The following is a 15,498-nucleotide window of genomic DNA, read 5'->3' as shown; positions in this document are numbered from 1 at the left end:
GTCCCAAGAGTTTTTATCTAAAATAACAAGTTTATTATTCACAGTTTAGGGATAGATACAGTCATTTTTTCCTCTCATGGAGTCGTAATGAGCAATAAAAGTTTACCAGGATTCACACACATAAGAAATTTCACTTAACACTTCTGACTTGTTTTTTTTTTCTTTTCTTAATCAAATTTATATTTGTCCTGGTGTAAAGACCAATCATTAGAAAGCATATCTATACTGTACATAAACTTGCAAATCCTCAGCAAGGGAAGTCCGTTGTTTAGGAACTCATGTGCTTTTTTATCCCCTGATGTTTTTGCCCACATAGATGGTTTCCAGGAATCTGGCAAGTTTACAAAATAGAGGAATAGATGCAATTCCCAGAGAAAATGATCCTGATGCTTCTGCCAGCCCACCAATATACCCTTAGAGCTGTTGCATATTTTGCTCCCTGACATCATCCCCTCATTCAAAGTGGAAGAAATTAACCCTGCTATCTCCTCTCTTATTCCATGGTGGTCTGCTCTAAATGGATAGAACCAATCAGGATAAGGCTTTTGCCTCATTCTCTCCTTTTCAATGATCAATTTCAGATTTTAAAATTATGACAAAAGCCACAAATAACTTAGTTAATAATCTTACAACTTTCATAAGTGATAGCCAAATAATTCTAGATGAAACTTCCTCTTAACTACAGGTAAAGGTGGAACTATCTGGTTCCCTAAACGGCAGTTACAAAACATTATAAAACAGGATTAGTAGGGCTGATAAAATAATAGGTAACATGTATAGTGTTTGCACTATGCCAGGCATTGTGCTAGGCACTTTACTATTATGTGAAATAAACTGAGGTAACTTACTTAAGGTCATCAAATTCTCAAATTTCAGATCCATACACTTTCCCAGTTCGTCTTAACACCAAATAATGTAATAAATTCTGACTCATCTTAAGCATTAAATTAGGAGTGACACATTTCACTTAAAATGTGACCAGAATGAATTCAATTACACAGAATCTGGGGTTATGATTTTGATAGTATATCATATTTTACAGAAATGCTATTTGTTACAAACATTTCATATTATGGGGTCCATTATTTTCAGCCAATCCACTGGTAGAGATTGCAAGAATTGCAGTCTGATATCAGGATTTCATCTACCCCAATTATCATATTTAACAGCATGTTTTAAGTTAGTTCAAATGTAGGGTTCCACAATTTCTAAAAGAACCCATATCTTATGAATTTACTCATAAATCTTTAGGCTTTCTTAAAATGAATAGGAGTCACATATAATTTACACTCTGGTTTCCATTTTTAACACACATACCAATTTGAACACTAATAAAAGTGGCCAGTACTAAACGTTATTTTGTAAGACTCCTTAAATTATAACTAGATGTTCCAATCAAACTCAATTACTTTTTGGTTGTTTTCTGATTCATACAAACTTTCTTCTCTTTTTGTGAGCGAGGAAAGGGTTAATTGCCAATTCTATTCTTAAGTGTATTCTCTCTTCACCTTGTAACTTTCGCTGACACAGCCCCCCAAATCCATGTCTCTATAATAACTAAGATGACCTTCACTTCTCAATAAATCCATCACTCTGGGGGTTATGGGTGGGTAAGAAATACTTTTAATTCTCTTAAAACAAATTCTAAAGAATATTAAACAATCTACTTGTTAGTATTTATTTTCAACATTTATAAAAACATTCCAATCACCACACAGTCTGGGGTGAAAAGATTCCCCCACTTTCTCTCTTTTTTTTTTTTTGCTTCTGTCCTTCCACACTCCAGAACCTGGTCACCGTTCAGGAATGTAGGGGAATAGAATAAGACACAGAGGGATTTGCCAGCAAAGATTTTTTTTTTCTTTTTCCCCCCGATCTGACATTTCTCTCACTTTCTTCTACTTGTTTATACCAATCATGTCTCAAATAATCTTCACTTCACTGAGTATATTCTCTCTCTCTCTCTCCCTCTCTCTCTCTTTCTCTCTCTCTCTCTCTCTCTCTCTCTCTCTCTCTCTCTCTCTCTCTCTCTCTCTCTCTCTCTCTCTCTCTCTCTCCCCCATCTACTTACCTAGGGTGCTGCAGTCATCCAGGGAGGGAGGGAGTGATAGAGAAAGAGAAACTCTCTTTAATGCATACAGTCCTGTAAATCTTCCAGGGAGCCCACATCTTTTTACTTTCTTGTACACATTCATTTTTACATTTTATTTATTTTTTATTTTTTATATATTAACTTTTGAATTTTTTATTAATATATTCAGATTTATCAATAATCACTTCCATATGCATTTGAGTTCAAAATTTTTCTCACCCTTCCTCCCCACCACCCTCTCCAGGATGGTTCACAATCTGATACAGTCTATACATTTACATTCCTAACCAAACATATTTTCACATTAATGATGTTGTAATTAAAAATTAAAACCAATAGGAAGAGCCATCAGAAAGAGAAAACAAAACACAACAGAAAAGAAAAAAAAATAACAATTCAAGTTCCATAGTTCTTTCCTTGGATGTGGATAGCATTTTAAATTACGGGGCCTCTGGAGATGTCGTAGATCCTGGAATTGCTGGGAAGGATTAAGTTTATCAATATTAGTCATCACACAGTATGACTGTTATTGTGCACAACATTCTCTTGGTTTTGCTCGCTTCACTTAGCATCAAACCATACAAGTCTTTACAGGTTTTTGTGAAGTCAGCCTGTTCATCATTTCTTACAGCACAATAGTATTCCATTACATTCATATACCACAAGTTGTTTAGCGATTCCCCAGTTGTTCTCCAAAATAGTTGGATCATTTGACAACTCCACCAACAATGCAGTAGTATTCTAATTTTCCCACATCTTTTCCAACATTTATCATTTTCCTGTTTTTCATATTGACCAATCTGATAGGTGTGATGTGGTATGTGGTGTGATTTACATTTCTCTAACCAATACTGATTTAGAGCATTTTTTTTCATATGACTAGAGATGACTTTAATTTCTTCATCGGAGAAGTGTCTCTTCATATGCTTTGACAATTTATCAATTGGGGAATGCTTGTACTCTTACAAATTTGACTTAATTCTCTATATAATTTAAAAATGAGGCCCTTATCAGGGAGGCTAGTTGTAAAAATTCTTTCCCAATTTTCTATGTTCCTCCTAATCTTAGTTGCATTGGCTTTGTTTGTGCAAAAACTTTTCAATTTAATGTAATCAAAATTATCCATTCTGCTTTTCATAATGTTATCTATCCCCTGTTTGGTCATGAATTCCTTGGTTCTCCATAGACCTGATAAGTAAACTATTCCTTGCTCTCCAAGTTTATTTAGCATTTCAACCTTTATATCCAAATCATGAACCCATTTTGATTTTATTTTGGTATATGTTGTGAGATTTTGTTTTATGCCCAGTTTCTATCATGCTCTTTTCTAGTTTTCCTCCCAGTTTTTTTCAAAGAATGGATTCTTATCCCAGAAGCTGGAGTCTTTGGGTTTATCAAATAATAGATTGCTATAGTTATTGACTAACTTGTCTTTCATATTTAATCTATTCCACTGATACATCACTCTATTTCTTAGCCAGTACCAATCAGTTTGATGATTGCTGCTTTCTGATATAATTTAAGATCTGGAATTGTTAGGCCACCTTCCCGTGCATTTCTTTCCATTAGTTCCTTTGATATTCTGGACCTTTTGTTCTTCCAAATAAATCTTGTTATGATTTTTTCTAACTCTATAAAATAATGTTTTGGCAGTTTCACTGGTATGGCACTGAATAAGTAAGTTACCTTTGGTAGAATTGTCATTTTTGTTATATTAGCTCAACATACCCATGAGCAACTGATGTTTTTTCCAATTATTTGGATCTGACTTTATTTGTGTGAATAGTGTTTTGTAATCATGTTCATAAGAGTTCCTTGGTTTGTTTCGAGAGGTAGCTCCTAAATATTTTATGTCTACAGTGAATTTAAATGGAATGTGTCTTTATATCTCTTGCTGTTGGGCCTTGTGGGTAATATATAGAAATGCTGATGATTCATATGGGTTTATTTGTAGCCTGGAACTTTACTAAAGTTTATTATTTCAAGTAGTTTTTCGCTTGGTTCTCTAGGTTTCTCTAAGTATATCATGATGTCATCTGCCAAGAGTAACAGGTTTGTTTCTTCTTTTCCTATTCTAATACCTTCAATTTCTTTTTCTTCTCTTATTGCTAGAGCTAATGTTTCCAGTACGATATTGAATAACAGTGGTGATAATGGACATCCTTGTTTCACCCCTGATCTAATTGGAAATGCTTCTAACTAGTCCCCATTGCATATTATGCTTGCTGAAGGTTTTAAATAGATGCTATTTATTATTTTAAGGAAAATTCCATTTATACCAATGCTTTTGAGTGTTTATAATAGGAATGGGTGTTGTATTTTGTCAAAAGCTGTTTTTTTCTGCATCTATTGATATGATCATGTGGTTTCTCTTAGTTTTGGTGTTGATATGCTCAATTATGCTGATAGTTTTCTTAATATTGAATGAGCCCTGCATTCCTGGTATAAATCCTATCAGATCATAGTGTATTATTCTTGTGATGAGTTGCTCTAATGTTTTGCCAATGTTTTGTTTAAAATTTTTGCATCTATATTAATTAGAGAAATTGGTCTATAATTTACTTTCTCTGTTTTGACTCTTTTTGGTTTAGGTATCAGCACCATATTTGTATCATAAAAGGAATTTTGTAAGACTCTTCTTCATCTGTTTTCCCAAATAATCTATGCAATACGGAATTAATTGTTCTTTAAATTTTTTTTTATTCACATGTAAATCCATCTGACCCCGGAGATTTTTTCCTATCGAGTTTATCAATAGATTATTCAATTTCTTTTGCTGTGGGTTTAAGTATTTTACTTCATCTTCTGTTAATCTGGGCAACTTATATTTTTGTAAATATGTATCCATTTTACTAATATTGTCAAATTTGTTGACATATAGTTGGGTAAAATAATTCAAAATTATCATTTTAATTTCTCCTTCCTTGGTTCCCTGACTTCACTCTTTTCATTCTTGTTATTAGTAATTTTGTTCTTTTTTTTAAATTAAATTAACCAAAGGTTCATCTATTTTATTTTTTTTCTTTTTTGGTTTTTTCCCTTTTTTAAATTTTAATTTATTTTGATTTATCAACAATCACTTACATATACTTTTGAGTTGAACATTTTTCTCCTCCTTTCCCCCCCCACCTTCCCCAAGACAGCGCATAATCTCATATAGGCTTTACATTTACATAATCATTAAACATAACTTTCACATTAGTGAAATTGTGAGTAAAAATTAAAACCAATAAGAGCAACCATCAGAAAGATGAAGCAAAACTCAGCAGAAGGTAAAAATAAGTGTTATGATTTGACTTCTATAGTTCTTTCTTTGAATGTGAACAGCATTTTGCATCCCAAGGCCTCTGGAGATGTCTTAGATCCTCATAATGCTGAGAAGGGTTCAGTTTAACAATCTTAGTCATTGCATAACATAGCTGTTATTGTGTATGAAGTCCTCTTGGTTCTGCTCACTTCACTCAGCATCAGACCATATAAGCCTTTCCAGGTTTTTCTGAAGTCAGCCTGTTCATCATTTCTTATAGCACAATAGTATTCCATTACAGTCATGTACCACAACTGGCTCAGCCATTCCACAATTGATGGGCATCCTCTCAATTTCCAATTCTTTGCCACCACAAAGAGAGCTGCTATGAATATTTTTGCACATGTGGGACCTTTTCCCATTTGTTTGATCTCTATGGGACATAGCCCTAGAAGTACTTTTGCTGGATCAAAGGGTATGCACGTTTTTGTAGCCCTTTGGGCATAGTTCAAAATTGTTCTCCAAAATGGTTGGATCATTCTACAACTCCACCAACAATGTATTAGTGTTCCAATTTTCCCACATTTTCTCCAACATTTATCATTTTCCTGCTTTGTCGCGTTGCCCAATCTGATAGGTGTGACGTGATACCTCAGAGTTGTTTTGATTTGCATTTCTCTAATCAATAACTATTTACATCATTTTTTCATATGACTATAGATGGCTCTAATTTCTTCATCTGAGAACTGTCTTTCATATCCTTTGACCATTTATTAATTGGGGAATGGCTTGTGTTCTTATAAATTTGTCTTAATTCTCTACATATTTTAGAAAGAAGGCCTTTATCAGAAAGACTGGTTGTAAAAATTCTTTCCCAATTTTCTACCTTCCTTCTTGTCTTAGTTGCATTGGCTTTGTTTGGGCAAAAACTTTTAAATTTAATGTAATCAAAATGATCCATTTTGCTTTCCATAATGTTCTCTATCTCCTGTTTGGTCATGAATTCTTGTCTCCATAGTTCTGATAGGTAAAGTATTCCTTGTTCTCCCACTTTACTTATGATATCAGCCTTTATATTTAAATCATGAACCCATTTTGACTGAATTTTGTTTTATAGTGTGAGATTTGGGTCTATGCCTAGTTTCTGCCATACTCTTTTCCAGTTTTCCCAGCTGTTTTTTTTTCAAAGAGTAGGTTCTTATTCCAGAAGCTGGGATCTTTGGGTTTATGAAATAATATATTACTATAGTCATTGACTACTGTGTCTTGCATATTTAACCTATTCCATGGACCCACCTTCCTATTTCTTAGCCAGTACCAGGCATTTTTGATGATTGCTGCTTCATAAAACAGTTTAAGATCTGGAATTGCTAGGCCACCTTCCCCTGCAGTTCTTTTCATTAGTTCCTTTGATAATCTGGACCTTTTGTTTTTCCAAATGAATCTTGTTGTTTTTTTTTTAATCTATAAAATAATTTCTTTGTTAGTTTGATTGGCATGGCACTGAATAAGTAAATTAACTTAGGTTGGATTGTCATTTTTATTATATTAGCTCTGTCAACCTATGAGCAACTGCTGTTTTTCCAATTATTTAGATCTGATTTTATTTGTGTGAAAAGTGTTTTGTAATTGTGTTCATAGAGTTCCTGGGTTTGTTTTGGTAGGCAGACTCCTAAATATTTTACAATGTCTACCGTAAGTTTAAATGGGATTTATCTTTCAATCTCTTGCTGTTGGGCTTTGTTGGTAATGTATAGAAATGCTGATGATTTATGCGGGTTGATTTTATAACCTGCAACTTTGCTGAAGTTTATTATTTCTAGTAGTTTTTTTACTTTGTTCTCTAGGATTCTTTAAGTATATCATCATGTCATCTGCAAAGAGTGATAGCTTTATTTCTTCTTTGCCTATTCTAAATGCCTCAAATTTGTTTTTCTTCTCTTACTGCTACAGCTAATGTTTCCAGTACAGTGGTGATAATGGACATCCTTGTTTCACCCCTGATCTTTTTGGAAATGCTTCTAGCCTGTCCCCATTACATATAATGCTTGCTGAAGGTTTTAGATAAAGGATTTTATTGGTTTTTTTTTTATAAAACCATCTCAGTTTTCTTTATTAGTTCAATAGTTTTCTTAAATTCAATTTTCTTACTTTTCCTTTGGTTTTCAATGTTTCTTATTTGGTGCTTAACTGAGGATTTTTAATTTGTTACTTTGCCAGTTTTTTTTTCAGTTGTATGCCCAATTCATCAATCTCCTCTTTTTCTATTTTGTTTTTGTAAGCATTTAGAGATATAAAACTTCCCCTAAGAACTGCTTTCACTGCATTCCGTAAGTTTTGGTATGTTGTCTAATTATTGTCATTCTCTTGAATGAAATTGTTGATTGTTTCTATGATTTGTTGTTTGACCCAACCATTTTTTAAGATTAGTTTATTTAGTTTCCAATTATTTTTTTAGACTATCTTTCCCTGGCCCTGTATTACATATAATTTTATTGCTTCATGATGTGGAAAGCATGCGTTTAACATTTCTGTGTTTCTGCATTGGACTAGGAGGTTTTTTTATACCCTAGTACATGGTCTATTTTTTGTATGTGCCAGGTACTGCCAATAAAAAAGTATATTCCTGCCTATCCTCATTCAGTTTTCTCCAGAGGTCTATCATACCTAACTTTTCTAATGTCCTATTCGCCTCCTTAACTTCTTTCTTCTTTATTTCATGGTTGGATTTATCTAGTTCAGAGAGGGGAAGGTTGAAGTAACCCACTGGTATAGTTTTGCGGCCTATTTCTTTCTGTAACTCCCTGAACTTCTCCTCTATGAATTTGGATACTATACCATTTCTTGCATATATGTTTAGTAATGATATTACTTCATTGTCTATGGTGCCTTTTAACAGAATGTAGTTTTCTTCCTTATCTCTTTTGACTAGATCTACTTTTGCTTTTGCTCTGTCTGAGATCAGGATTATTACCCCTGCTTTTCTTGATTCCGCTGAAGCATAATATGTTCTTCTCCAGCCTTTTACCTTTATCCTGTATGTGTCAATCTTTTTCAAATGTGTTTCCTGTAAACAATGTATTGTAAGATTATTGTTTTTAATGTATTCTGCTATCTGTTTCCATTTTATAAAGTTCATCCCATTCATTTTCACAGTTGTGATTACTATCTGTCTTTTTCTCCAAACTTTTTTCCCTGTTTATGCTTTTTTTCTCCTTTCTGCTTTCCCACCTCACTAGTGTTTGCTTTTGACCACTATCTGCTTCAGCCCCTCCTCTCTTCTATTAGACTTTTCCCTTTTCTTCCCATTTACCCTTACTGCTTCTTCCCTCCCTTCTATTCTCCTCTCCCTTTTCTTTCCCCTTTTCCTTCCTACTGCCTATAGGACCAGTGAGATTTTTATATCCAACTGATTATGTTATTCCATTCTTGAGCCAAATCTGATGACAGTAAGTTTCAAACAATGCCATCCCCCCTTCTTTCCCTCTGCTGTAATATGGTTTTCTGTCTTTTCCTGTAATGTAATTTACCCTTGATTACCTACTCCTTTCTTAGTACATTTTCTTAGATCAGACTAATCCACTTACTTGGATCCATTTAACCAAGTCGATTAGATTTTTTTATTATTATCACATCAAAGTCAACTTATATCCACCCCCTTTATGTATAGTCCTTTAACATGGTGTAATAACAACACAGTTCTCAGGGTTTGCAAGTGTCATCTTCCCTTGTAGGGAAGTAAACAGTTTGCCTTCATTAACAATATATTGTATCTTTCTGTCCCATTTACCTCTTAATGCCTCTGTTGAATCTTTTACTTGAAGATCAAATTTTTTGTTGAAATCTGGTCTTTTTATCAGGAAGGTTTGGAAGTCACCTATTTCACTGAATATCCATCTCCCATGAAATATCATGCTCATTTTCACTGGGTAGTTGATCCTTGGCTGCATTCTAGGCTCCTTTGCCTTATGGACTATCATGTTCCATGCTTCACAGGATTTTAATGTGTAAGCTACAAGGTCTCGTGCAATCCTGACTGTGGTTCCAAGATATTTAAATTGTTTCTTTCTGGCCACTTGTAGTATTTTCTGTTTGATCTGGTAATTTTGGAATTTGGTTATTATATTCCTTGGCATTTTCAATTTGGGATCTCTCTCAGGTGGTAAGCAGTGGATTCTTTCTATCATTATTTTACCTTCTGGTTCTAGGACTTCAGGGCAGTTTTCATTTCTGATTTCCTGAAAGATACGTCCAGGCTCTTATTTTTTTCATCATGATTTTCAGGTAGACCAATGACTTTCAAATTGTCTCTCCTGGATCGATTTTCCAGATCAGTTGTTTTACTCAGGAGGTATTTTACATTTTCATCTATTTTTTTTTCATTTTTTTTCTGTTTGACTGATTCTTGCTCTCTCATAGAGTCATTAGTTTCCATTTTTCCAATTCTAATTTTCAACAATTGCTTTCTTCTGTTAGTTTTTGTAGTTCCTTTTCCAATTGGTTAATTGTATTTTTAAGAGATTTGTTTTCTTCAGTTTACTTTTTCTTTACAGTCGGCCAATTGTGTTTTTTAGGGTCTTGTTTTCTTCAGTGTATTTTTTTTTCCAATTAGCCAATTGTATTTTTTAAGGACTCTTCTACCTCTCTCATTTGACTTTAAAATCCCTTTTGAGCTCTTCTAAGAAGGCTTTTTGGGCTTCAGACCAGTTCATGTTCCCTTTTGACGTTACACATCTGGGTTTGTTGACAGTGTTTTCCTCTTCAGAATTTCTGTCTTGATCTTCACTCTTCTCATGATATGAATCTATGGAATATTTCTTTTTATTCATGTTATTTCTTTATACCCAGGTATTCAGATTGAGCTCTCCTACTGGGGAGCAGAGGGCAGTGACCCAAGCTTCTTGTGTTGGGAGCCTAGGTATTGGTCACTGGCTTTCTGTGCTGGGGACTTTATGTTCGCAATTGGAGGCTGTAGGGTTCTGACAGCTTACCTAGTGTTGGGCTGGAATCAGCAAGGCTGGAACTTTCAGGCAAATTGAGGTTGCTGAGGTACTGGGAGACCATTTGCTGTAGAATTCCAAGGCACCAGGATCTCCTCCTGGTACGCTAAAGTGGGGCTTTCCCCTAGGTGGCTGGGATGCCTCTCATTCCGATACTCCTCCCCTTCTCCCAGAATAGCAGGGGCCTTTCCTGTTAATCTCTAAAGCTACCTGGGCTACTGCACTGCTGCTTCCCACCTTTCTTCTGGTTCAGCTCTTCCAAGGCTTTTTCTGGGGTGATGTTTTCTGGGTTTTCAGAGGTTGATAGGGGAGGGTGAGAGAGACTACCTTTCTCCTCTGTCATCTTGGCTACAGGAAGCTGAAGTCCCTCTCTTGTCTACATTCTTACCTCACTTCAGTAAGGCTAATCCTCCAGCCAGCATTTCTACATGTTTCTTTTTTTTCTACCTTATCAATTAAATTCCCAGCAGGAAAAGCAGTGGCTTTCCACATGTCTCATTCTAACTGCATTTCCTCCTGTATTCTCCTATCCTCAGTTCTCAGTCTAGGACCTTGGTAGTGGCTTCCCTCAACACTATGAGAAAGAGTCACCCCACATCAGTGACAACTCATTTTCCTTCCTTACCTAATATGATGGAAAATAGTTGCACCTAGAGGGTCTCTATGCCTTTTTGCATTTTGAGGTCATCCCCATACTTATGCATTTGTCCACATCTGTCCAACACACAGACCATCCCCCACATGAAGGTCACACACTATTGAGAAAATCTACTCAGCTTATCCCCTTCTCCCTTGGTCCTTTCTTCAGTATCTTGTTGACACTAATTGTGAAGTCCAACATCTTTCTGCACTAGGATATTCTTGGCTCCTCAAACAGACAAGTTATTTTTATGCCAAAGAAAGAAGCCAGGACCTCCAGATTTATTATAGATAGCAATTTAATTAGTCGGGTTACTTGCATTATGGGCTAGTCTGAAGCAGCTGCCAGACAAAACAGTTCCAATAATGGACTGATATCCACAAAGACACCAGGAAAGACCTGTGTTAGTTACACAAGTCAAACAAAGAGAGGAGGAGCTATTGAGGGCTTCACTGTGGATTGGTGCATATTTTTGGGATTTTCTTCTTAGTAATGAGCTCACTTTCAAGATTGGACATTAAGCCAGAGCTGTTGGATAAATGCCAAACACAGGGTTGTGTACTCATCATGTACTGGTCACTGGATCTGTGTTGCGGCTTTCATCAGTCACAGTATTTAAGTTATAATTTTCACCACTCACAGTGTTTAAGTTATGGCTTTCACTTCTTTACGTGTTTTATGGCTTTTCTCCAATAGGGACCCCACAGTGTCTATCTCCAGATACAGTTACGCATCACCAACTCACCATCTGCCTAATGAATATTACACATTGCCTATGAAAGAAAATGGAATATTATCTCATAATAATGATGTATCATGAAATATATTGATATGTAACATAAAAGTCTGTGACTATAAAAAAATAGAGACATACCACTCCTTCTCCCCCTCTCTCTGAAATTACCAACATGAACATTTTCATGTGTAAAGACAAACATAAAAAGGATCTTGTATTTAAAATAGGATATCCCTACCTTATGCAATTTATTAGGTATTTAAAAATATGGCAAATTTAGTTTATTTCTTCATTTTTTCCCTTCTGAACTTCTTTCTTCTAGAAATTTAAAAAAATATTTCATTTACAGTACTTTCTTCCTTTTCTTTTTCTGACATTATGCATCCCCTATCTTTTCCCCAATTTTGTCCATTGCTCTCCTATAACAAATAACACTAGCTAATCAAAATAAATTCACACATTGACCATATCTGAAAATGTATAATCTCACTTTTTACCTCAAGACCATCATTTCTGTGGCAATTATTAGGAAACATGATGCATCACTAATCTTCTGGAAACATTACTGTTCATTACATTATCAAGTTTCTCAAGCCATTCAAAGCTGTTTTTTTTCCCATTAAATTTTATAGTAATTGTATACATCATTCAGATTTTGTTTATTCTGTATCATTTCCTACAAGTTGTCCTAGCTTCCTCTGAAAGCTTTTTCTTGCCTCTAATTATAGCGCATTCTATATTCAAATACCAAAACTTGTTCAGTAATTACACAATGGGCAACCACTTTATTTCTGTTTCTTTCCTACATTACAATATTTTTTCTATTAAAGTTTTTGTATGTAGGTTTTTTTCTATAGTTTCTTTGGCATATGTGCATTATTGTAATATGTTTCTAGTTCAAAGACCAATAGCAATTCACTCGACTTTAAGCATCTAGTTTCAAGGTTTTTTTTTTTAGAATTCAAAAACAAAACTCATCCAACAATAATTTTTAAATGATCTCTCCAGGATCTTTTTTTCCAGGTCAGCTGTTTTACCAATGAGGTAGTTTATGTTTTCTTCTATTTTTTTCATTCTTTTGTTTCTGTTTGACTGATTCTTGATCTCTCATAGTGTCATTTGTTTCATTTGTTTCTACTTGCCCAATTCAAATTTTTAATTAATTGTTTTCTTCTTTTTGATTTTGTATTTCCTTTTCCATTTGGCCTATTTCACTTTTTATGATGTTTTTCCCTTCAGTGAGTTTTTGTGCCTCCATTTTCATTTGGCCAATCTCACTTTTTAAGGAATTGTTTTCATCAGTGTACTTTTTTTCCCATGTGGCCAATTATATTTTTAAGGACTTGCTTTCTACAGTCATTTTTTGTCCTTCCTTTTCCAAGTTATTGACTCTTTTTTGCATATTTCTCATTTCTTTTCCCATTTTTAATTTTATCTCTTTTATTTGACTTTAAAATTCATTCTTGAGGAGCAGCTAGGTGGCGCATTGCATAGAGCACGAGTCCTGGAGTTAGAAAGAGCTGCGTTTAAACCCGGCTTATAAACCTTACTAGCTATGTGATCCTGGGCAAGTCACTTAACCCCAATTGCCTAAAAAAAAAAATAAAATCCTTCTTGAGCTCTTCCAAGAAGGTTTTTGGGATTGAGACCAGTTCATATTTCCCTTTGAGGTTTCAGATATGGATATACTGACAATGTTGTCCTCCTCTGAATTTGTGCCTTGATCTTCCTTGTCCCTGTATAAGAATCTGTGATCAGTGTCCATTTCTGCATTTGCTCATGGTGTTTGCCTATTTCCTGACTTAAAAAAAAAGTGCTCTCCTGCTAGACACAGGGGGCAAAGACCCCAACTTTTTGTTCTGAAATTCCATTGGCTTTGTGTGCTGGGACCTCAGGTATTAGAAGTTGGAGTCTGTAGGGTTCTGGCAGCTTACCTGTTGCAGAACTGTGGTCATCAACACTAGAGCTCTCAGGATGGGAGTGGAGAGTCTGGCCCCTGGGGACATCTGCTATCCTGGCCCTTGCACTCACATTTTTGGCTCTTGTTCACCCAGGCCTTACACACATATGCTTGGCTTCTTCTCACCCAGGCTTTGTATTCATATGTTGGCTGCTGGAAGATGACTATCAGTCTGGATCTTTGCCTCTTGTGCTTTCCAGAGTTGTGCTGAGGCACCTGAATATTTGGCTTCTGGAAAACACCAGCACATGTGGTGGTACTCTGAGCTGATGTCCCCCAATTCCCCTGTCTGTACTGAGATACTCAAGGCGGTGCTGGTGTTGGCACTTGCCTGCTTCACCACCCTGGGCCTTAGGATCTCTCCCTGGTATACTGAATTTGGGCTTGCCACTTGTTTTGTTAGGATGTCTTCCATCCTGTACTGCTCCCCCTTCCCCAGAGCAACAGGGACCTTTCCTATTGACCATCCCAGCTTCCTGAACTATAAGACTGCTGCACCCCATCATTCTATGGCTCACCTGTTCCAGGGCTGTTTCTTTTTTTTTTTCCTGGGGTGATATTTGTTGGGCTTTCAGAGATAAATAAGGGAGGATGAGAACACTTTACTTCCTACTCTGCCATTTTGGCTCCTGGAAGCAGAAATCTAAAGAAAGCTTTGAGAATAGTTTGTTATAGCTAGTATAATTTTACTGTATGTTTCTCTGTACAATGTAATCATTTTCTTGCTTTATTTGCTTAAATACAATCCCATTTGCTAAATTATTTATCTTCTTAAACTATATGTGTATATATATATATATACGTATATATATTCTTAGTATTTCTTTGATAATTCATATTTTCAAATATTTTTGTTTGCCTACAACATGATTAGCTTATTTTGTAGATGTTCACTTTAACTCTTTCAGGTACATTTCCTTAAATAACATATTGGATTCTATTATATAGTCCAATCCAGTACCCTGTTCCATTTTATGGTTGATTTCATATCATTCAGGTTCGTTGCCATGAATGTTACTTAAGCACAGCTCTCTATTATGCCCTTTTATAATTTTCCCTTTTTTCCCTCTTTCCCTACCTCAGCCTTCAAAAAATAAGATATTTATGACTGAGAACACTTAGAATGCTCAAGGAGGAATCCATTGTCTTTTTCCCCAAACCTAGATTTTTTTTTATCTTCCTATTTCTGTCAAGGGTACCATTATGCTTCTATTCACCCAGGTTTTCAACCTAAAGGTCTTCCTTGACTTATCACTCTCTCTTTACATGTATTTGAGCAGTTGCCAAGTTTTATCATTTCTTTATCCACAATACTTCTCATGGATATTGCCTTCTATCTACTCACATAGTCACTACTCTAGCTAAGTCCCTTCTTATCTCTCACCTGTATTATTGTAATTGCATTCAAATTGAATTCCTTACCTCAGATGTCACCTTGTTACAATCCATTATCCACCAAGATGCCAAAATGTTTTCCCTTCATTGTAAGTCTCATATTTTCATATACGTATGCCATTCAAACTAATGATTCAGAGAGGTTAAGAGATTTGCTCAAGGTTAAATAGCATTAGGGAAAAGAAAAGAACCTACATCTTAGTTTTCCTAAGTTCCAATTTAGTGCTCACTATTAAATAGCATAAAACTAATCCAATCCCTGTCCTTTTAGCAATCAACTTACTAAATAAATTTGGTTTTGGCATGTTTCTTGTGGATAACAAAACTTATTGAATATCTCTGTGATAATAATATTTTTTTCATTGAAATGAATGTAATTTTCAAAATATTATTTAAATAAAGTTCATTTTATACTTTTTGCTTAGAAG

This window comes from Phascolarctos cinereus, unplaced genomic scaffold (assembly GCF_003287225.1).
Source record: "Phascolarctos cinereus isolate Bilbo 61053 unplaced genomic scaffold, phaCin_HiC Scaffold_7;HRSCAF=346, whole genome shotgun sequence".
In the NCBI taxonomy this organism is placed as follows: domain Eukaryota; kingdom Metazoa; phylum Chordata; class Mammalia; order Diprotodontia; family Phascolarctidae; genus Phascolarctos; species Phascolarctos cinereus.
This window is presented reverse-complemented; position numbering follows the sequence as displayed.